Here is a 23,158-nt window from a genome sequence, read left to right on the forward strand (position 1 = left end):
TCTGAGAGGAATATTCCGCACGTGGTAGCAGCGTGCTGTGTGCTGCACAATTTGTGTGAAAGGAAGGGGAAGGCTTTCCTGCCAGGCTGGATGGCAGAGGCCGACCACTTGGCTGGCCTGTACATGCAGCCCCGCATGGCTGCTAGCTAGGAGGCTCATCAGGGGCTGTTGGTATCTGGGAGGCCCTGCGGGAGAGTTTCCAGATGGAGAAGGAGTGAAGTCTCCCTGGCATGCCCCACTGGGGCCTTGTGCCTCATTCCACCCTCACGTCCTTCCACTTTCCGCTCCTTAACCTCCCTTCCTAATGTAAAATAAAAACACGTGTGTTGCCAAAAATAAACTCTCTTTATTGAACATAACTGGAGGGGAGGGGGAATGAGCGCGGGAGAGGGGAGGCGAGAGGGTGGGATAGGGGAGGGGTAAACCTCAGAGGAGGGAGCTGGAAGGGGGAGGCAAAGGGAGGAAGGGGGAGGAGAAGCTCAGGGTTGGGGGTCTTGCTGGTCCACCTGTCTACCAGCACAGTGGGGGTAGGGGCCTCGGCGTCCCTGGGGGGGGAGCGGGTATGGAGGATGGGCGGGGGGAAGAAAAGGCAGGAGGGAGATCAGGAGTGGGAGGAGACACGATATCTGGGGAGGCAGCAGGGGCTGGAGTGGCAGGAGGCACCAATCTCTGCACCAGGATCTGCAGGTGGTTGCAGGTAGTCACAGATGGCACGGCCCTAGGCAAGCAGCTCCCAACAGCTCTCCCACCACAGCTGCAGGTCTTCATGCACCCAGTGCTCCAGGATGCGGACCTGCCTTCACAGGATCCCCAGGTGCTGCCACTGGTATTCCTCCTGGTTCCGGGTCACCCTGCTGGCCTGCGTGCAGGAGGAGTCCTCAGTGGGGTGGTGTGCCCTACACTCGCAGCTGCTGTGGCTGTGGAGAAACAAGAGAAGAGGTCAGTTATCCCTGGGGACACAGTGGGTGAAGCTCAGCCCCCCTCTGCAAGGCGAGGATGGCAGGTCTCCGCACCATCAGAGCCGATGTGCTTGCATGTCCTGCTATCCCCAGGAGTGTGAGCTGGCCCAGGACTGCACCCATGCCCCTTTTCCTGGTTTGGCCCAGAGTGGCCACCAGGGCACCCTGGGAAGGTCTGGAGGCCCCCTATTTCAAAATAAGCTTCTACACAGCGCTAATTTTGATTTGGCTATTTCGAATTTTCAGAGAGCTGATGGACAGGATCCCCTGGGATGCTTACATGAAGGGGGAAAGAGTGCAGGAGAGCTGGCAGTATTTTAAAGAAGACTTATTAAAGGTATAGGAAGAAACCATCCCAATGCTCAGTAAGAAAAGCAAATATGGTAGGCGACCATGTGACCGGGCGTCCCCGTGTCCATTCGTTGTCCCTCCATCTCACCCGAAGTTCGTGTCTTCTCCTGTGTCCATGGAGAAACTATCTGTGTGATGCTTTCACTTCTATTCAGTGGCTGGACTGCATGGAGATTGTGCAAAAATGGGCCAGGGTCAGTGTTTCCCAGGAATAGACAATATATATGGTGGTTGAAGCACTCTCACATAGAGGCTTCAATATATAAGGCCAAGGGTGAGAGGATGGAGCAGAAGAGGGGCATGTTTCTCAGGATGGCTGTATACACAAAATCAGGCATTTCTGTCCTCCCATTTAATAAGCCTGGAATTTCTCATTAACTTCATTTATTCTCAGGAAATCTTCTAGAATGTGCATCCTGTGAATTTACTAGGCAACTGGCTAACAGCCGGCAAAACACTGTCTGGCAAACACCCATTAAACTTCACATGATGTTCCTATACCAAACAGCTTTTATCTTTGTTTTGTAGTCTTATTTTTTAAAGCATCCTGCAACAGCAGATAAGCTGTACAAGAGCTGTTCATTATTTGATGTTTCCTGTGTTCAGAAAAAATGACAATAAAGAAACAGGAGCCATTTTGATATTGTTTGCTGGTGCTATTCACGGAACAAAGAAAAGCTATATTGTCAACCTCCTTGCCCAGAGTATTGACGTGCTGGATTTCTCCAAGGGGGATTTGGATATAGAAAACTGCATTATCAAAGACTTGAACTGCTCTTGTCCTTCCCAGACCCTCCAAAGTAGTTTCCTGGGTGCCATATTAACTTTCTGGGGAGTCACTTTTAATCTTAGCTGCTATTTTCTTCCTAAGAACACTATTAGAGGTAACCTGACTATTGCTGATATAACACTTTGACTTGAGATTTTTCAAAGGCCAATAACCCTTCTTAATTAAGTAATGAAGATTTAGCAGAGGGTATTAGCTCATAGGCAGGGCTGTATGTCAAGTGCTTGTGGTATAATTTGTTATCAAAGGATGAATACTAATGGCAGATGAGGCAAAATGTTACCTGAGGAGACATACTCTACTTAGGCAAAGCATTGCTAATAGTTTGTGGGGTGGTATACATTGGATTTTTCATAGTTTTTAAAGATTTATTTATATTTTAATGGGAATCCCAAACTCGATTCACATCCTTGGGCCATTACAGACATTTTACCCCCCTGAGTTATTCCTGAGTTCATTCCCCAAATTAATATTCATATCATTTAAATACAAATTTTAATTAAACATACCAGTAGCATTATCATTATTGCACCTGAAAGATTCAAAGGCAGATCAGAGAAATGCTGCCACAATAGAATTCAGTGAATTCTGCTCACATCCCCTTCCAAGGCTGATCACCTTTAAAGTAATGAGAATCAATTGTGGGATAATATAGGACAGATCTAATTAAGATAATGAACTGGAGATTATGAACATTGCTACTCTGTGTTTGAAGAATTTTAATATATTGGGTTAACAGAAGGTTAAGCATTCACAAAAAGAAAGCTACAGAAATATATCCTGTATTTTTATTGGATAACATTTGCTGTTTCATGCCTTGGAAACGTATAAATAAAAAGGAGGCGAGGGGAAAATAAAAAACATGTTTAAAGAAACCTATTTCATAAATTTTTGAAGTGAATTTGCTTAACACTCAAATAGAAAACAGGATGAGACAATTCTTCTTGCAAAGTGAGGAATGAAAGGAAAACAGGCAGGGAGACATTATGACAAGCTGATAGGCACTTATAAGATTATATTATGGAGAGTTTTATTCTAGCAGTCTATCTGATGTGGCTATTATGGCTCAGAATGAGTATTTCTTGAGGGAACAGCCTAATTAGCTTGCCTTCAGCAGCAGCAAAGAAGGGGGAGAAAGGGGGAGGGACAAAGGGAAGAAAATGAGCTGTTGAGGAAAGCAGAGTTGATATGAATTAGAACTACTGTTCTGTTTCTCGGCTGCTTCATCTTCCAAAACAAGGCAGCTCAGAGAGACAACTGTTCTAGGATGAAACTAGAACCCAATAATCTTTTGTAATCTATGGTGAATTGACAGAAATGGTCCTTGTTCATTTTGCAAAGCCATGCATAAGAGCCGCAGCCTTGAAAAGATACCCCAGATAGTTCTGCTAATTACTCTGCTATAGTTAATATTTCACTTGAGAAAGCAGCATAATTGGCCATTAGAAATATAAAATTCAACTTAGTAGTAGTTAGTTAATATTGACATAGCAGATTGTGCCTAGTGGTCATAGCCCCTGTATTCAGCACATTTCAAAGCTCCACTGACTAAATGGAGCTCTGGGTAAGATTGGGCCTCAAAGAGGCACAAATCCTGAAGGCCATTAGCATTCATGCTGCATAAAGTTATGTTAAAATTAGGGATATTAGAGTGTAACAGGCTAAATGTTTAACTGATAAACACTCAGCCGGCTCCCAGGGAGACGGCTTCACTGCAGCAGGGTAGAGAAGCCTCCCTCCAGGGAGCCCAGTGGGCAAGAGCTGCCAGCTCCACTCTCAGGGAGCCAGGCAGGCAAGGGCTGGCAGCCCCACTCCTAGGGAGGTTTTGCTGCAGGCTCTGCAGTATAAAGCTTATTTTCAGCGGCTACCTATTTAACCAACTCTTAACATCTCTACTTAAAATCATAGACTATTTGGTCCTCCAGTAACTAGAGTGGATGCAAATGTGTGGTATGAATATTCTGAATCAGTGCATATTTCCTTCCATAACCAACCAACAATGCTAAGGGTGTTAGGTGAGACGACTTTCTGTACTTGTGGGAGTGCAGGCTCTGTCATTGTGTGGAAACACTCCATGGAAAGAGGACATAATGGGTATGTCTAGATTGCATCCCTCTGTTGGCAGAGGGATACAGATTAGGGAGCTCGACATTGCAAATGAGGCAGGGATTTAAATATCCCGTGCCTAATTTGCATAAAAATGGCCACTGCGTTCTACAGACTCAGCATTTTGTCCGCAAAAAGCGGCAGTCTTGAGGGGGAACTGTCAAGAAAGAAAGGCTTTTTCGACAGATCCTGTAAACCTCCTTGCAGGAGGCATAAGGGTTCTGTCGAAAAAGGCTTTCTTTCTTGACAGATCCCCCTCTAGACTGCCACATTTTGCTGACAAAGTGCTGAGTTGGCAGAACATGGCAGCCATTTTAATGCAAATTAGGCACAGCATATCTAAATCCCTGCCTCATTTGCAATGTCGACCTGCCTAATCTGCATCCCTCTGCCAACAGAGGGATGCAATCTAGATCTACCCAATGGGAAGGTGGGAGTTTTCTGGTGCTCTTGTGTACCACCTGGGTACAAGCTGGCCTTCTGCAAGTACACATCAGTTCTGCATTTCATGGTGTATTGATACAGTAAATACTATCTAAGGGCATAATCAGTGGAAGTTTTGCTTGGATAAAGACTGTCAGATTTGGCTTAGAAATGTCAGTTTAACGGGAGAAACAGGAGTAAAAGAAATGATCTCCCCCAGGAACTAAGTGCCATCACAAATATCTCACTTTCCACTCAAGGTGCAAGGTACTTTTCTTTGTCTTTTTTCTAACATAAACATATATTTACATACATTCTCTCTCTTTTTCATATATCCAAAGCAAAACACTCCATGGCACACCGTCGCGCTGGGGAGAGGAGAGAACAAACAAATGATAGATGTCAATCAGAATGCTTAATGCAGTACTGTAAGGCACTCAAATACTATGCAGATGTGCATGGTATAATAACCTATATGGCTGGGAACTTTGACAAATGGGAGTGGCAGGGGCAGCACCTGAGGACAAGGTAATGCTCAAAGCCACCTGGTTTCACCTCCATGCAGAAGCCAGGGAGAAGCATGCTGCTGCTTCTGGGTGCAGCCTGAGGTAAGCACCACCCAGAGCCTGCACCAATGAGGCACCCCTGAAGCCCAAACCACTTGTCCAAGCCCTGCCACCCTCTGAACCCCTCAGCCCCAGCCTAAAGCACCCTCCAGCATACAAACCCCTTATCTTCAGTCCCACCCCAGAGCCTGCACCCCCTAGTTCCCTGAGCTAGCTTAGTAAAAATTAGAAAGTGAATCAGGGTGGGAAAGAGAACCACAGAGGGAAGTGGGATGGAGTGTCCAATGGCAGGGCCTCAGAAAAGGGGCAGGTCATGGATAGGAGCTCTGAAGAGAAGCAGGAGGCAGGGCAAGGGTGTTTGGTTTTGTGAAAACAGAGAGTTGGCTACCCTAAGCAGCCTGGAAAAAAACCCTAGTTAAAAGGAAAAGAGTCACATGTCTCTTCCCAAGAGAGGTGACAGCTGGGGACCTGGAAACCTAAGAGTGGGCACATTAGGTGTGCCATAAAGGGGGAATACAGATGCATTTTCTCTGAATTATAATACCTATGATTGTCCTAAAATCTATAGAGAAAGCCTTGGAGAATATGCAGAATATGCAGGGGTCATTTGCTCATAGGCCCAGCAACTACACTGTAGGACAGTCATATGAAGGACTGTGAAGGGGCTGTGCCCCACACAAGCCCTGTATGGGTCAATGTGGACTGACAGTGCTAATTATCCTTTTATGCTGCACCTGGAGTGGAATCAGGAAACAATAGCACCAAGTAGCAGAGAAAACCCATCAGGGCACGGATCTGGGATAGGATTATAAACCAGAAAGTGAGAGGCTGCAAGGAAGAAATCTGCAGTCACTCTCTGAGTATGGATAAGTGGTGAGTAAGAAACCTAGCATGGAAAGAAGAGTCAATCAGAGGAGATACAAAGAAGAAAGCTTGACAGAGGTTGAATACGAGAAAGTCCAAGGAAGAAGTGGGAGTGTGCGGATCTTGTCTGTCAGTTAGTGGATTCCTGAGCTGGACCCCAGTGTAGAGGGAGGGCTCCCCTACCAGTCTCTAGGAAAAGAGGCACATGTGGTTTGGAGATATGGAACAGAAGACTGTCTGAGGCAGTATCCAGACAGCTTGTCTAATGGGACATTGTTACCCCACAAGAGGCAATTACACAGTGTTGTGGTCAGAGGGCTGAAACGTGAGGAGAGACCTGAGTCACAGGGAAAGAGAGGGCCACAGTGTGGAAGGGAGCACCAAATGGGGTGAGAGCCAGTTCCCAGACACTGCCACAGGGAGGTGCATATGAACCCCTTCAAGGGAACATGTTGGCACCTTCTTAGCATTTTATCTAGTCCCTTTTCAGAGCAGAACTCTAAGCCTGCTCCGGGAAAGATTTTTTAGTTCAGTGAGCTTTGGATCAGGCCTTTTAAAGAAAATCTGGCTTATGTGAATGGTTGTATGGCAAAAGAAGGGTTGCTCTAATCATGTATTAATACTGCATGTTAACCGGGTGGTTGAAGGAAGCAGGCTGGAAAGCAAAACAATAGCTTGATGTGACACATCACTCCCTTTTCAAATACTTGAGGGTTGTTACAGGACAAAAGGAGAGCCACTGATCCAATGGAAACTATTTTGTCCTCCTGTTGATCCGAAGAAACTGGTTTGATTACCAGGCCCACAAAGCTCTGAAACTGAGCAGACAAGGAATTCTGGTTGAAAAAAGGTGACTCTCTAAATGGGAGGCCATAGACATTGGGGAGCTCTTCTGGCTTTCACCCACCTCTTGAGGGGTCAGAAGAATCTAGACCTGCAGGGGTCATCATCATAAGATGCATGGTCTTTAGGTAAGATAGAGGCGTATGGATGGGTTTGTTGTTTTAAAATCCTTTTCTCTGAATGTTTTGTTTCTCTTCTTCGTTTTTAATACAAAACTTTGATCTGTTCTGTTCACCATCAGACACAAACCCCTAAAGGGAAGAACCACAAGAGCCAAGCCTAGTCAGATAACCCCAATGATACCACCACAGGAAAAGTAAAAGCATCAGGGCTAGATGCCCAGGAGGAAGAGAGGTGCAGCTGTACCTGCAACTATAAAACTTGACCAGAAGTCTTAATGGGGAAAGATGCATGCTATCCTTCTGTTCCAAAAAGTCAATACATTCATTTTTCCAATGTTTTAGACAACATGGAAATAACATTTGTTAGGGTCTATCATACCAGTCTGCTGAAATGAAGCAATCCCTACAGTATCTGATCTGCAGATCTGAGGGATTTCTCAAAGTTTTAAGTATTCCTTAAATCTATGTGTCAATGGTTCAGAAGGCTACACAAAATGAAAATCACTTAGTTCAAATGGATATGGTCTCACTGGGCAAAATGAAGAAGTTTCCAGTTTACCTTGTGAATGTTGCCTTTGACTTCTTCTTCTGAAGAAGAGGTCTGTGTAAGCTCAAAAGCTTGTCTCTCTCACCAACAGAAGTTGGTCCAAAACAAGGCATTACCTCACCCACTTAGCCTCTCTTGTTATTTTCTTAACAGTCTCTTCATTCAAAAATTGCCAAAGTGCACTTTTACAAATTGGGTGGGAGAATAAAATCTAATCACAAATGAAGTTGTCTGTGGGAACTTTTATCAGTAAGTTATAAGCTTCTGAAAATAAGGATTTGTAGTGGAAAGGTTTTAAAGCCTCACACTTACAGCATTCTACAGTGAGTCTAAATAGAGTATCCCTGTAACTAAATTATTTTAGAAGTCATAAATGACCTAATACAAACAACTGAAATAATTATTTATTTTACAGCAGTGTTTAGGTGCCCAGCCAAGATAAGAAACTCTGTGGGTAATACACAATATAAGAAGCAATACACAGTGTGGATGCATCTAGACTGGCAAGATTTTGCACAAAAGCATTTGCTTTTGTGCAAAATCTTGCCAGCTGTCTAAACTGGCCATGAGAATTTGCGCAAGTACACTGACGATCTAATGTAAGATTGTCAGTGTTCTTGCGCAAGAACTCTGAAGCTCCCACTTGGGAAAAAGCCCTCTTGCGCAAGTGTTCTTGTGCAAGAGGGCCAGTGTAGTCAGGGACAGGAATTTTTTGCGTAAGAAAGCCCCGATGACGAAAATGGCCGCCGGAGCTTTCTTGTGCAAAACCGCGTCTATACTGGGCACAGATGCTTTTGCGCAAAAGCAAATCTTTTGCACAAAGGCACTTGCCAATCTAGATACTCTTTTGCGGAAATACTTTTAACAGAAAATTTTTTCCGTTAAAAGTATTTCCACAAAATCATGCCAGTCTAGACGCAGCCTATAAGTAGTAATAATACACAGTATAAGAAAGTATCTGCCCCAGGGAGTTTGCAATCTAAAGACATTATAGATAAAGAAAATAGCCACATTTTACAAAAGGGGACTTGAGGCATGGTAAGATTAAGGATAAGTTCCTTTCAACCAGATAAAGGGGCCAGAGCGGCGTAAAAGGACCCTAAAACCTCCAGGTTCCGGCTGGCGACAGATTGCCCTGGTGCAGGCCCTTTTGGAAATAAGCCATAAATCTGCCTTCCAAGGATTCCTGGCATAGGGGGCATGCTGAGGCTGGGACGGATGGCAGAAGGGACATGTTGGATCTGTAGCATGTAGCACTGTGGAGATTCCCAGGGTGCAATCTGGCGGAGGCTGCCATAATTTAGAGAGGCTTCCCAGGCTGACCAAATTTATGCCAAGGGCTTCTTCAGCTCCCATAACAACCCAGATGAGAAGGTCAAAATGGCATCTAAAAGCCACCTTGACCCCTCCTCCATGACTATGAGTTCTTGCTGCTCTTCTTAGAAAACAAAACATAAAATTTTACCTGAAGTGATTTGCTCAAGATTGGCTGTGCCAGATCAAAATTTGATCTCCCAAGTCCCCAGCTCGGTGTCGTCACCACAAACGTATCCGTCCTTCTCTATGTAATAGCACAATGGCTTTTATTTGGGGGCTCATGGACAGCTCTACAAATTTGGCAGTTAGACTAAAATGTATGTTTCTCTTAAGGAATTGTGAGAATCCAGTATATGCTGATTTTAAGATGCATTTTTAATAAAACCTGAAACATTCTGGCTACGTCTACACTGGCCCCTTTTCCGGAAGGGGCATGTAAATTTCAGCAGTCGTCGTAGGGAAATCCGCGGGGGATTTAAATATCCCCCGCGGCATTTAAATAAAAATGTCCGCCGCTTTTTTCCGGCTTTTAAAAAAGCCGGAAAAGAGCGTCTAGACTGGCCCCGATCCTCCGGAAAAAGTGCCCTTTTCCGGAGGCTCTTATTCCTACTTCAAAGGGCACTTTTTCCGGAGGATCGGGGCCAGTCTAGACGCTCTTTTCCGGCTTTTTTAAAAGCCGGAAAAAAGCGGCGGACATTTTTATTTAAATGCCGCGGGGGATATTTAAATCCCCCGCGGATTTCCCTACGACGACTAGTGAAATTTACATGCCCCTTCCGGAAAAGGGGCCAGTGTAGACGTAGCCTCTGGGACTAGTCATCTCTTTTCCAAGCTGAAAAGTCTCAGTCTCATTATTAGCTCATGGGGAGTTGAGTGTGATGCTGGGCTCACTAACAGTGTCTGCTACTGCCAAATTTTTCAAAAGAACATATCTAACAACTGTTATTGGCACCTCATATCAGTACTTGATCCAGGTGTTCTGTGTTGAGAAGGGTTTCAAACAATGTGTGGTCTGTTTTCAGTGTAAAAGAATTCAGTACACCACAGATATCTCTACAAGTGCTCACATATCCATGTGCTTGCCAGGAGCTCCTTTCCAAACTGTACGCATCATTTTTCTGCCACAAGCTTGATTCTGAGCAGTCAGAACCAAGCTTGTGGCAACAATACACCACCTACAACATAGTCACTTGCATCTGCAAGTGACAGTTGTGGGGTTCTTCAAATCATAGGACATGAGAACTTGAGCTGTTGAGATTTTTTGTTTTTTACTTTTTAGTTGATGATTTATTGATTTGTCCCCCAAAACCAAGATGTGTTGGACTTTTATAGTTCATTCAGTAATTCTATCACTTTAGAATGAAATCGACCTAGATAACCTACCATCCCCAGCATGCACCTCAGTTCTGGTGTATCTCAAACTGCTTTTTTTTCCCAGGGGTAAGACTGATTCCAACTCTCTCTGTCACATAAACTTGAATAGACTAGGCAGAAAATACACTTTTCTTTGTTTAGTCAGTCTAAACTGAAGCTAATCTTTACATTTGTGTTGTAAAGATAAACACACCCAGGATATCAGAGAGACAAGGTGGTTGAGGTAACTCCTTTTATTAGACCAACTTCTGTTGGTGACAGAGACAAGCTTCTTTCAAATTTACACAGAGGTCTTCAGTTTACAATGTTGTTTATAGTTTTGTGGTATTCTTTCAGTATCAAAACACGACCCTTGAAGACTACAAGTCCATTTGGGTTTGTTAACAGTTCTACCACTGGGGAGATGGGGAATTTTAAATGCACTACTTATCCCAAAAGGTAATCTTCTCAAGCAAAAATCTCCCAAAGCATGTTTAGATCATTTAGCACTTTCTTTGGCTAAAGGAATTTTCCAGAATTCACTTGAGGTATCTGATTTGGAGAATCAGGCCTGCCAAGAAGGGGGCAGTTGTCCTGGAGCATAGCAATTCAAAAGACTCAAAACGCCTGGCTGCTGCAGGAGCAGCAGCAGCCAGAGCCCCAGGCTCTTAAAATCACCGTTGAAGTGCTGCACTGCACACTCCGGATGGCTCTTGTAAGGGGTGGCTGCCCTAGCCACCCCACTTCTGCCTGAGGCCCCATGCCTTCTGGGAGTGATGAGCCAGCCCTTCCCCCCCACACACACACATCTTTCCCAGGGTCTCATCAAGTCTGCTGTCCCCCCCCCCCCCCCCCTTCGTGGAGAATACTGTAGTTACTTTCATATTGGGAAGGAAGTTACCCGGTGTTGGGAGGATATATTCTTCTCTAACTTCATTAAGCGCCTTAAGAGTCACACATTGGTATTTTACCATTTTTCTTTTTAAGTGTTACCATTGGGGCATGCCATGCTGTTGGCTCAAATTTTCTTGATTGCACCAATCCATTCTTTCCATTTTATGACATAATGGTGTAGGAATCCTGCAAGTTGTATGTCATTATATGGTTCAGCATTGTCTCTAACAGATATTTATAGTAGTTTTTCTCTCCATCTACAAACATCTAATACTTCATCGAATACGTCTTCATTTTTCATTAAGTCAGTCGCGATTCCCACACTGCAGCTGAGAAGGTTGTTGGCCTTTGCATTTACCATATATGTGATCAAAGCTTTTGTCTTTGTAAGTTGTTTCTGTGGTAAACTAGCCCATGCAGTTCAGAATACCTCCAGGACTGTGTCAGGTGATTTCCGCTCTGGAAAGGGTTGAGGGTGGTTGTAAGTCCCCTTCACAGATGATGGTCACGTCTGTTCCTGGGGTCAATTTTTAAAGTTATTAGTCTTTCCATAATGTTCCATTTCACTGTCCAGGCACGCTCTGTCATTACACATGCTAAATTGTCTGTCTACAATATTAGTCAATTCCCTGACTGATTTGGTACAGCAAACAGATGGAAAACGTCCATACTTGTTCTACTATATGACTAATTCACACTGTTTTGCTACCTGTATAGCTCAAGATAGATTTAAGTATGTCTTTGATTGTAGTTGGGGTGACAGGTTCTTTATTAACCCGGTAACCAGCCTATTTCTGATTTTCATGTTTGTGCAGTTCCCAAATTAGTTTTCAGCCAATGCATGCAGAGCTTTTATAAAAGATTAAATATATATTTTTCTTGGTTCCTGAATGTCCTGGTAAAATTCCATTAAAGTGGAAGTTCTTTGGGTTATTGAAGGATGACATGTTGATGAGATTAATCCTGCATTGTTTATCTTCTATTCTGTTCTCCTCTGGCACTAGTGTACATCTTATACATGGTAGGATGCAGGGCTGTTCAGATCAGATCAGACCTCTGTACCAGACAGGGACTTCCTTCCCAAAGACATGTGTTTAATGCACTGCAAGGCTTTGGCTATGAAAAACTAAGATATGTTACACATGGGACCACCTAGTGGCTGAGTACTATAATACAGTGAACATACTTGTTACAGAACTGAGGGTACGTCTACACTACAGCGCTAGTTCGAACTAACTTAGTTCGAATTAGTTAATTCGAACTAAGCTAGTTCGAACTAACGCATCTAGAACTAAAAACTAGTTCGAACTAGCATTTTGCTAGTTCGAACTAGTAAGTCCACATTGAGTGGACTCTGAACAGGGCTTAATGATGGCCGGAAGCAGTGCCGGCAGGGCATAAAAGGAGGACTTAGAGCATGGAGATACTGTCTCAGGCTAGCCGAGGGCTGCGCTTAAAGGGTCCCGACCCCCACCCCGGACACACAGTTCTAAGGGGTGCCCCACTTGCAAAGAAGTTCTGGCTTGGAGTGCCCTGAGTGCCCACACTGGGCACATCACACCACTCGGCCATCAGCCCGGCTGCACTTGCCGCAGGCTGCCATCTGGGGAGAGGGAGTAATTGGGGGGCTGCAGGAGAGCTTCCACCCCCAGAAGCCCGCAGAGCCAGCCCAGTCCTCCCCATCGGGGGCTCGTACCCCATTCCTCCCTCACCTCCTTCCACTTGCCCTTCCCTAGCCCCCCTTCTTATTGATGTACAAAATAAAGATAACGTTTCTTCCAACATTGACTCTGTCTTTATTGAAAAAAACTGGGGGAGACTGGGAAAAGGAGGTGGGAGAGGGGAAGAGAAAGGCTGGGAGAGGGGAGGGCAACTAACATGATCAGGGGTTGGGAACAGGTCCCAGATGAAGAGAGGCTACAGAGACTGGGACTGTTCAGCTTAGAAAAGAGGAGACGGAGGGGGGACAGGATAGAGGTCTCTAAAAGCAGGGGTTGGGTGGAGAGGGTGCATTCAGAAAAGTTCTTCATGAGTTCCCATAAAGAAGGACTAGAGGACACCAAAGGAAAGGAATGGGTAGCAGGCTTGAAACTAGTAAGAGAAAGTTGTTCTTCTTCCCAAAGCAAATAGTTAACCTGTGGAACTCCTTGCTGCAGGAGGCTGTGAAGGCTAGAACTAGAACAGAGTTTAAAGGGAAGTGAGATCAAGTGATGGAGGTTGGGTCCATGGAGTCCTATTAGCCAGAGGGTAGGAGTGGTGTCCCTGCCCAAAGTTTGTGGAAGGCTGGAGAGGGATGGCACGAGACAAATGGCTTGGTCATTGTCTTCGGTCCATCCCCTCCAGGGTCCCTAGGGTTGGCCGCTGTCGGCAGACAGGCTACTGGGCTAGATGGACCTTTGGTCTGACCCAGGACGGCCATTGTAAGCTCAGGGCTCAGTGTCGGGGGTCTCAGTGGACCCCCTTGATTTTCATGCACACCTGGTCCTGGGTGGCCAGGCTGGCAGCTCTCCTGCCCTAGCCGGCCACTTTCCTGTGCCTAGTGCGGAGATCGTGGACGAGGTCCACGATGTCCGCACTAGCCCAGGAAGGTGCCCGCCTCTTGCGGTCCAGGGCAAGCTCCCGGGAGCCGCCAGCCTGGTCCCGGCAAGAGGGGGTGGGCTGGGGGGCATCGGGTGGGTGGCTCTGTGCCGTGCCAGGTGCAGGGTCTGCTAGCTGGGTGCTGGCAGGCTTGCACCTGGCACGGGCACCGTAGCCAGCCCGTGCCCCTTTAAGGGGTCCGGGGCCGGGAGGGGGGCATAGAGTTTCCCTGGTGTTGGCCAGAGTGGCCACCAGGGAAACCTGGGGAGGGCTAGCCTCCCACTAGTTCGAACTAAAGGGCTACACAGCCCTTAGTTCGAACTAGCTAGTTCGAACTAGGCGTTAGTCCTCGTAAAATGAGGTTTTCCTAGTTCGAACTAAGCGCTCCGCTAGTTCGATTCAAATTCGAACTAGCGGAGCGCTAGTGTAGCGCATAGGAAAGTTAGTTCGAACTAACGTCCGTTAGTTCGAACTAACTTTCTAGTGTAGACATACCCAAACAGAAGCCAAGTCTCCATAGAGTTCCACCAGCATGTCCACTGACTCCCTGAATGCCTTTGAGGAGCCATGGGTGCTGTTCAGGGTTCTCTGCTCAGTGTCCCCAGCTAGATTCCTGATTTTGTCCCTCTGACCTTCACTCTCATCCCTGTTTTTTTCCCATTTCTTGGTCCCTAAAATCATTTGAGACCTGAGTTAAGAAGCTCCTCTCGTTAAGGTGAGGGCCTTGAGCTGTGGATGGGGTTTGCCTGACCACCCTCAGAGCCTAAATATGTACAGAGCAAACATGACATCTGCTACTGTCATATTGTTCATATTGCTTGCACGTTTGACCCTCCCCTCCACCTTCCATCTGTCTTGCCTATTTAAATCGCAGTCCATGCCCTAGAGAAGCTGTCTGCTACTGTTTGTGTGGTGCCTAGTAGAATGGGGGCCTCACTTTTGATTGGTCCATTAGGTCTTTGTAAAACCAACATTTGCATCCACACCTGGTAGTTCATTTGCCCAACAAATTGGATAACAGTGCATGCTAAACAGATGTGTTCTGGAGTCACAACATTGAATACAAGATTTTTGGGCATATAGTGAAAGGTCTGTGTTTTTAACTTTTTGTTCCTAAGAATCTTTGCATGATATATGGAAATAAACTGTGATTCCTTCACAAAAGTATTATATACACAAAAGAGAGAGAGAGAAAACAGAAGACAATGTTAGAAAAGTAAAATCCCCCTGCAATGTTTAGGACAAATTTTTAAAGCCATATCTTAAATAAGGGGTGGGGAACTTAAGGCCTGGGGGCCAGCTCCAGTCTTTGGCTTGCCTGGATCCTGCCCCCGAGGCTTAGATTTCCACCCCCCCCCCTTGCACTGGAGAGCCCATGCGGTGCTCCAGCTGGCCTGCTCCTCCCCACCCCCCATGGGGATGCAGTGCCAGTGCTGCTCTCCACTGTGGGGGGAAGGTGCCCAAGCCTTGCAGGCTGGAGTCAGGCAAGCCAGAGCGGGATCCAATTTATGGGCTCTGCCTGGTGGGGTGAAAGCAGCGCCACATACTGCGACCCCTCCCCCTTTGTCTGGCATAGTAAAGCGCTGCCTGAAGGCTTTCCCCCCACAAAATCTACTAGCCTGCCTCCACCCCTCCCCCAGCTCTGATATGCAAGGGAAATGTGAACATTGGGGAGTGCCTTTCTGCTTTTCAGTCAGGGGGTTATTGTTTTTCTTAATTTCTCACTTTTGTGCAGCCCCCAAATGATTTTTCTGTGAGTCAGCAGACCCCGCCCCAAGAAAGGTTCCCCACCCCTTAAAGAAAAATTACATTTGTTATCCATATAGAGAGTTGTGATTTAAATAATAGCCACCAGATGTCACTATTGCTTTATACAAATAGCATTTCTCTAGCTTGGGGACAAAGTCCTTGAAAATGTGTATAATTGGGTTATAAATATTGACAATCACTTTCTTGCAAAGAACAATACTTCTGCAAGCAGGATTTGGAGGAACGCTTTCCTTACAGCTAGTTAGAAGGGGGAAGAGACCTTGGATGTGTTTATGTAAATACAGTTTGCTCCTACTTTGCTTAGATTTGTTAGATAGTCAGCAGATGGAGTGGTATTTTGCTCATTGTAATCCACTGAATTGATTACAACTTATCTGTGAGCCTGGACTCACAGTTTGAACAGCTAGACACTAATGCTGACTGTGGAGCCCACAGGGATGCTCTGAAGTACCACTTTGACAATGAGAGGCACTGACATTTCTGTGTATTTTGGTTGCTTCCCTGCCTCCTCCTACCACTCATTCTGAGTGAGGCATTCCCATGAAACCCAAGGGATATTACAGGCTTCCAGAGGGGCCAGAGTGGTTGGTATGGGTTGTGTCACACAAAATAAACTCATAGAAACCCGCATCAGGTTGTCTTTAGAGATGTCTTTCAACAAGGCTGTTCAGTGGTAAGGGCTATTGGAAAACCTCAGAAAGCTGTTAATGTCCAGCTGTCAGTCACAGCTGCTTTCACAATGAGTGGAGTGTGCTGGGGAAGGGGGGGGAACGGAAGGTAATTACCTGACTGTGAAAATGAGTGTATGGGCATAGAGGCGTAAAAAATGAGTGTATGGGCATAGAGGTTGCTGTGAAAAAAATTCAGTGGCTTCTGTTCTGACCTGCATCTCTCTAACTCTTCTTTGATCCCTTTTTATCTAATTGAAACATTGAATGGTGCCACATCATTGACCAGATCTTCTCTTGTCCTCTGAGGTTTTTTCCTATAATTGTCAGATTCTGTCTGCAGAGGAGCATGCCTGACTTCTCAAAGTCTGCACTGGAAAAGTAACTGTACTGTTCCTGATTTATTGTAACATTTTACTAACATGCATGTCTCTAAACAAAATTTGTAAAAACCAAAATAAATTGTATTTTTCAATTCACCTGAGACCAGTGCTGTAGTGTAATTTTTTTTAATCAAGAAAACGTAATTTACAAATGTAGAATTATGGACAAAAAATAATTGCATTCAAACATAAAACAATGGAAAATTTTAGAGCCCACTCAGTCCTACTTCTTCTTCAGCCAATTCCTCAGCCAAGCAAGTTTGGTTACACTGGTAAATAATGCTTCCTGCTTCTTGTTTACAATGTCAGCTGAAAATTAGAACAGGTGTTTGCATGGGTCTATTATAGCCAGAGTCAAATTATATTTATGTGCCTAATACACTAAAGATTCTTCTGTCTGGTCATGCTTTAACTACCATTCCAGAGGACATGCACCCATGCTGACGATAGGTTCTTCTTGATAATGATTCCAAGCAATACAGACCAATGCATATTCATTTTCATCACCTGAGTCAGATGTCACCAGCAGAAAGTTGATTTTCAGGTTCTTTAGTTTACACATTGTAGTGTTGCTCTTTTTAGACTTCTGAAAGTATGTTCCACACTTCATCCCTCTCAGATTTTGGAAGGCATTTCAGATTCTTAAACTTTGGATCGAGTGCTATAGCAATCTTTAAAAGTCGGACATTGGTACCTTCTTTGTGTTTTGTTAAATCTATGATGGTATTTTTTAAATGAACAACATGTGATAGGACATCATCTATGACTGCTATAACATTAAATATATGCCAGAATGCAGATAAAACAAGCGGGAGACATACAATTCTCCCTCAGAATGCCTGTTCTCCTTTTGAGGTGACATTGTTAATGAGAAAAGGGCATCATTATCTCCTGTAAAGGTAACCAAACTTGTTTGTCCTAGCAATTGGCTGAACAAGAAGTAAGACTGAGTGGACTTGTAGGCTCTAAAGTTTTACATTGTTTTGTTTTGGAGAACAGTTATGTAACAAAAAAAAGTCTACATGTGTAAATTACACTTTTACAAAAAAATACACTACAGTACATGTCTGAGATGAATGGAAAATACTTTTCTTTGTTTTCCACAGTATAAATATTTGTAATAAAAATATACACAGATACTATGGAAACAAATATCCATCCAATCCCTGGAAAACCAATTAGTTAGTTACAACATGACTCCAGTCCGCGTAACATTCACTTCTCAAAAATATAATATATACATCAATTCACTGTGTTCTTCCATGTTCAGTGCAGTCATTCATTCCAGCTCTTTAGCTCTAAGGTATTTTCAATAGATCTTTCAACACTAAAAATAACAATATTAGCTCATTGGCATATTTGTGGTTAATGAGCTGAGCGATGCAGACCTTATGAAAATGTATATTTGTATCCCTTTTACTTCAGCTGCATAACACAACCCAATGAACATAAGTGTGCTGATCTAATTTCATTATTTTCAGTAGAGTGGAGTTGGAAATAATCAGGACCTATAATGAATACCATCTGGGGACAAAAATGGCTATACATTTATTAAATCTTAATTGAAAACACCTAAGATGATGAGATATTTGTCCTCATAGATAAAGGTTTCTCTATAATGTATGACCTGTGTTAATGCAGAATGGGGATAGTCGAATATGTTTTCAAAGAGATAGTAAGCAATGAGTGTTAATCATTCCTTAAAGCATATTACACCACTCTTCCCTGGGAAAGGGTTAGGGTATAATATCTTCATGGTCCCATGAGACTAGCTTAAATGTTTTGCAAAGCTAATATAGCGTGGAAGGGCAAATGAGGAAGTAAGATACAGCCACTACAAGAATAGGCTCATAAGAAAATGCTATCAGTGAAATAGTAAGTAGAGAGCTACAATAACTTGCAGTTAAATAATCCATTATCAGCACTGGGGAGCAAGGATTATTTATGCATGACAGCAAATTCCCTCCCATATAACAGCATCTTTCTTTGGCCAAAGAGGTCGAGACAGACTTCTTTCAGATCCCATCAGTTCTGCTCCTAGTGCAAGCACAGGGGTTAATGTGAAGTTCTTCTTTCTCATCTCAATCACCCCCATGGATTCATAGATTTTTAAGGGCAGCACAGATTATTGTGATCATGTACTCTGACCTTCTGTATAATGCAGGCTGCGGGACTTCCAAGCATTAATAACTGTTTGAACTAGAAGCATATCTTTGGGAAAAACAAAACCTATTCTCCTTTTTCACTATGTTCCACAGAGGGGCCCAAAAACGAAAGACATGGGTAGCCTTAAAAATCATGGGCACAAATATGGCCTTGGTTATATCAGTATAAGTCTGAAACTAATCCATTCACTTCAGTGATGTTATTCCACATTTAAACTACTGTAAGGAAAGGCAGAATTTGGCCCTAAATTACAGGGAATTACCTGCACAATTAGGGATGTCAAAATGTAGTCAACTATACAATTAAGCCTATGCTCATCAGTCTATCTTCTTGACTACCCACATTTCCCCGCCTCTGCAGTCTCTTTATCAGAGACAGCAGCACAGGGTGGCATGCACCCTATCCCCTAGGCCACATGGGACCCCCCCTTACCATCAGGACACCCCTTATCCCTGTTGCTCCAAGGCTGACCAGTTTTGGCCATCCCATCCCAACTCAGGGGAGACAAGACTAGAACCCACAACCCTGTCCTTCCTAAGCAAGCACCTGGCAAAGATGTCATGTACTTACACAACTTTTCAATTACCCACTATCCAACATCCCTAGCACAGATCTCTTGAGAACTGAAGTGAGAATAATTTGGCAGCAGATTATCTAAATTCTGAGTTAGACACTATAGGACATGCTGAATCTGCACTGTCCTCTACATAGGGCTGATATACGGAATACTATTTAGAGTAAAATCCTGGCCACACTGAAGTCAAGGACAAAATTCCCAATGACTGCGCTGGGGGCAGCATTTCACCTTTGCTGTGCCTTTTGGGAAGACCTTCTGTATTAAGGCGGACAACATCCAAATGCAAAAGCCATTTTGGGATTAGGGATTGGTGTTCCTGTTCAGCTCTTTCTGTTATACAGTCCAGAAATGTTCATCCCTTCACTGAGTGTGCAATCTCTCTCTCTCTCTCTCTCTGGGTATGTCTACACTACAAAATTAGTTCGAACTAATGGACGTTAGTTCGAACTAACTTCCATAGGCACTACACTAGCGCTCCGTTAGTTCGAATTTAATTCGAACTAACGGAGCGCTTAGTTCGAACTAGGTAAACCTCATTCCACGAGGATTAACCCTAGTTCGAACTAGCTAGTTCGAATTAAGGGGTGTGTAGCCCCTTAATTCGAACTAGTGGGAGGCTAGCCCTCCCCAGGTTTCCCTGGTGGCCACTCTGGCCAACACCAGGGAGACTCTACTGCCCCCCTCCCGGCCCCGGATCCCTTAAAGGGGCACGGGCTGGCTACGGTGCTCGTGCCAGGTGCAAGCCTGCCAGCACCCAGCCAGCAGACCCTGCACCTGGCACAGATCGAGCCACCCACCCAATGCCCCCCAGTCCTCCCCCTATTCCCGGGACCAGGCTGGCGGCTCCCGGGAGCTTGCCCGGGACCGCAAGAGGCGGGCACCCGCCTGGGCTAGTGCGGACATCGTGGACCTTGTCCACGATCTCCGCACTAGGCACAGGAAAGTGGCCGGCTTGGGCAGGAGAGCTGCCAGCCTGGCCACCCAGGAGCAGGTGTGCAAGAGAATCAAGGGGGTCCACTGCGACCCCCGGCCCTGAGCCCTGAGCTTAGAATGGCCGTACTGGGTCAGACCAAAGGTCCATCTAGCCCAGTAGCCTGTCTGCCGACAGCGGCCAACCCTAGGGACTCTGGAGGGGATGGACTGAAGACAGTGACCAAGCCATTTGTCTTGTGCCATCCCTCTCCAGCCTTCCACAAACCTTGGGCAGGGACACCACTCCTACCCACTTACCCACTGGCTAATACCACTCCATGGACCCAACCTCCATGACTTGATCTCACTTCCCTTTAAACTCTGTTCCAGTTCTAGCCTTCACAGCCTCCTGCAGCAAGGAGTTCCACAGGTTGACTATTTGCTTTGTGAAGAAGAACTTTCTGTTACTAGTTTGAAGCCTGCTACCCATTCCTTTCCTTTGGTGTCCTCTAGTCCTTCTATTATGGGAACTAATGAAGAACTTTTCTGTATGCACCGTCTCCACCCAACTCCTGCTTTTAGAGACCTCTATCCTGTCCCCCCTCCGTCTCCTCTTTTCTAAGCTGAAAAGTCCCAGTCTCTTTAGCCTCTCTTCATATGGGACCTGTTCCAAACCCCTGATCATTTTAGTTGCCCTCCCCTCTCCCAGCCTCTCTCTTCCCCTGTCCCACCTCCTTTTCCCAGTCTCCCCCAGTTTTGTTCAATAAAGACAGATTCCATTTTGGAAGACACGTTATCTTTATTTTGTACATCAAAAAGAGGGGCTAGGGAAGGGTAAGTGGAAGGAGGTGAGGGAGAAATGGGGCACGAGCCCCCGATGGGGAGGACTGGGCTGGCTCTGCGGGCTTCGGGGGGTGGAAGCTCTCCTACAGCCCCCCAATTGCCCTCTCTCCCCAGATGGCAGCCTGCGGCAAGTGCAGCCGGTCTGATGGCCGAGTGCTGTGATGTGCCCAGTGTGGGTACTCCGGGCACTCCAAGCCAGGACTGCTTTGCAAGTGGGGCACCCCTGAGAACTGTCTGTCCGGGGTGGGGGTCAGGTCCCTTTAAGCACAGCCCTCGGCTAGCCTGAGACAGCATCTCCACGCTCTAAGTCCTCCTCTGATGCCCTGCTGGCACTGCTTCCGGCCATCCTTAACCCCGCTTCAGGGTCCACTTAATGTGGACGTGCTAGTTCGAATTAGCAAAACGCTAATTCAAACTAGTTTTTAGTTCTGGATGCGTTAGTTCGAATTAGCTTAGTTCAAATTAACTAATTCGAACTAAGTTAGTTCGAATTAGCACTGTAGTGTAGACATACCCTCTCTCTCCTACTGAAGCACATTTTTCTAATGAAATCATATTCTGGAATAGGAAAAATAACGTTTCCTGTGTAATATCAACCCTAAAGTGGTATGAATGTGCATGCTTTTTATATACTATGCCTGAGGGCTTTGTATATTATGCAGTATATCAGACCTCATTTCTGTGACCAAGGACACATGCTGTATGTGGCAGAGCTGCTCTGAATTCTGTGTCAATGGAGGCATAATTTGGTTATGTTAATTGGTTAAAAACTCATTAGGGAGCCATCAGTTTTGTTGAAATAATTCTAAATAAATACTCCCAAGGTAAAAATCTTAATAATGCATATAATCTGTGTGCATTATAGACCAGGACTGAGCTGCTGTCCTCTGTAAATCCTTGCTCAGGTTCACAAATTAAGAGGCTGTGTACAATGATGCCTTGTTCTGCATTGAAAAAGGTCATAAGTCTAGTCTTCTTAAAGGCATCTTTAGTAGTTAGCCACAAATGCTTTTTTTAAAATAGTAATATTTAGTGTTTAAACTGTATCACCCCCAAAAGCAGACCTGGAAATGGTGCAGTTTACACATCACCCTTTGCTCATCACCTTCACATTTCCAATGGTCTTAATTCCTAGAGGCCTGTGGTCACCTGCCCCCATGAACTGCATGCAGTCCCTAGCCCACAATGATATATAAAGGTAATACAGTAAGATCTCCCAAAGATATCTCAAGTAATTGTCATATCTGTCACAGCTTAATCTCAATTAATTTTGAGTTTGCTTCAATAGGAATGATCTGAAACACAACAGATGTAGGATTGTCAGGTAGCCGTTTTTTTACCGGGACACCTGGTCAAAAAGATACCCTGGTCAAAAAACCCACAGTCAGCCCCAGGCAGTCTGAGGCACTCAAGGCGGATTGGGATGCCAGCTCCCTGGGGCACTCACTTCAGGTGTCTCCGGGAAAGCGAGAACATGTTCCTGCAGTTCCTAGGTGCACAGTTGGTCCAGGAGGTTCCGTATGCCACCCTCAAATGCCAGCTCCACCCCTGCAGCTGCTGGCCAATGGGAGCAGTGGAACCTGCGCTCTCCCACATGCAGCTTCCCTGACCAACCCTGCTCCTATGAGATGCAGGGACATGTCACTGCTTCTCAGCAGGTGACTGAGATAAGCACCACCCAGAACGAACACTCCAAGCCCATGCCCTGGGCCCCCTTCATAACTCAAACTCCCTTTCAGAGCCTGCAACTCCTCCTGCTCCCCAGCCCCCTGCATTAGCCCAGTGAAAATACACTAGTGAGTGAGAATGAAGGAGAGCAAGTGACTGATGGGGGAGGGAGAAGATTGAGTAAGTGGGGGCAGGGCTTTGGGAAGGAGTGGGGCAGGGGGCAGGGCAAAACTGTTCCGTTTTCTACAGATAGGAAATTGGCGACCTTAATCAGGCTAAAAGAACAGAACAAGAATAAAGAATACAATTTTAAAATGAATGTTCAGGAAACACTAGCCTTATGTAATTATGTGCACTAAATCCATATGTAAGAGAAGAAAGGATCAGCATGAATAGAGAATAATGAACCAGTGTTAGAGTACAGCATGTCTTCTGTGCCAAAGGATACACATTGTATCTAAA

The 23,158-nt window shown here is 45.2% G+C and overlaps 1 long non-coding RNA gene across 1 annotated transcript in view; it reads right to left on the reverse strand.

Annotated features, from left to right (window-relative positions):
• Window positions 1-391: 391 nt before the first annotated feature.
• LOC112544342 (uncharacterized) overlaps window positions 392-23,158 on the reverse strand; it is a 44,303-nt gene continuing 21,536 nt past the window's right edge. Inside the window, exon 3 of the long non-coding RNA XR_012902030.2 lies at window positions 392-917. This is a non-coding gene — a long non-coding RNA (uncharacterized LOC112544342). The remainder of the gene's footprint in view (window positions 918-23,158) is intronic.

Source organism: Pelodiscus sinensis, chromosome 2 (genome assembly GCF_052426305.1).
Source record: "Pelodiscus sinensis isolate ZL-2025 chromosome 2, ASM5242630v1, whole genome shotgun sequence".
Lineage (NCBI taxonomy): Eukaryota > Metazoa > Chordata > Testudines > Trionychidae > Pelodiscus > Pelodiscus sinensis.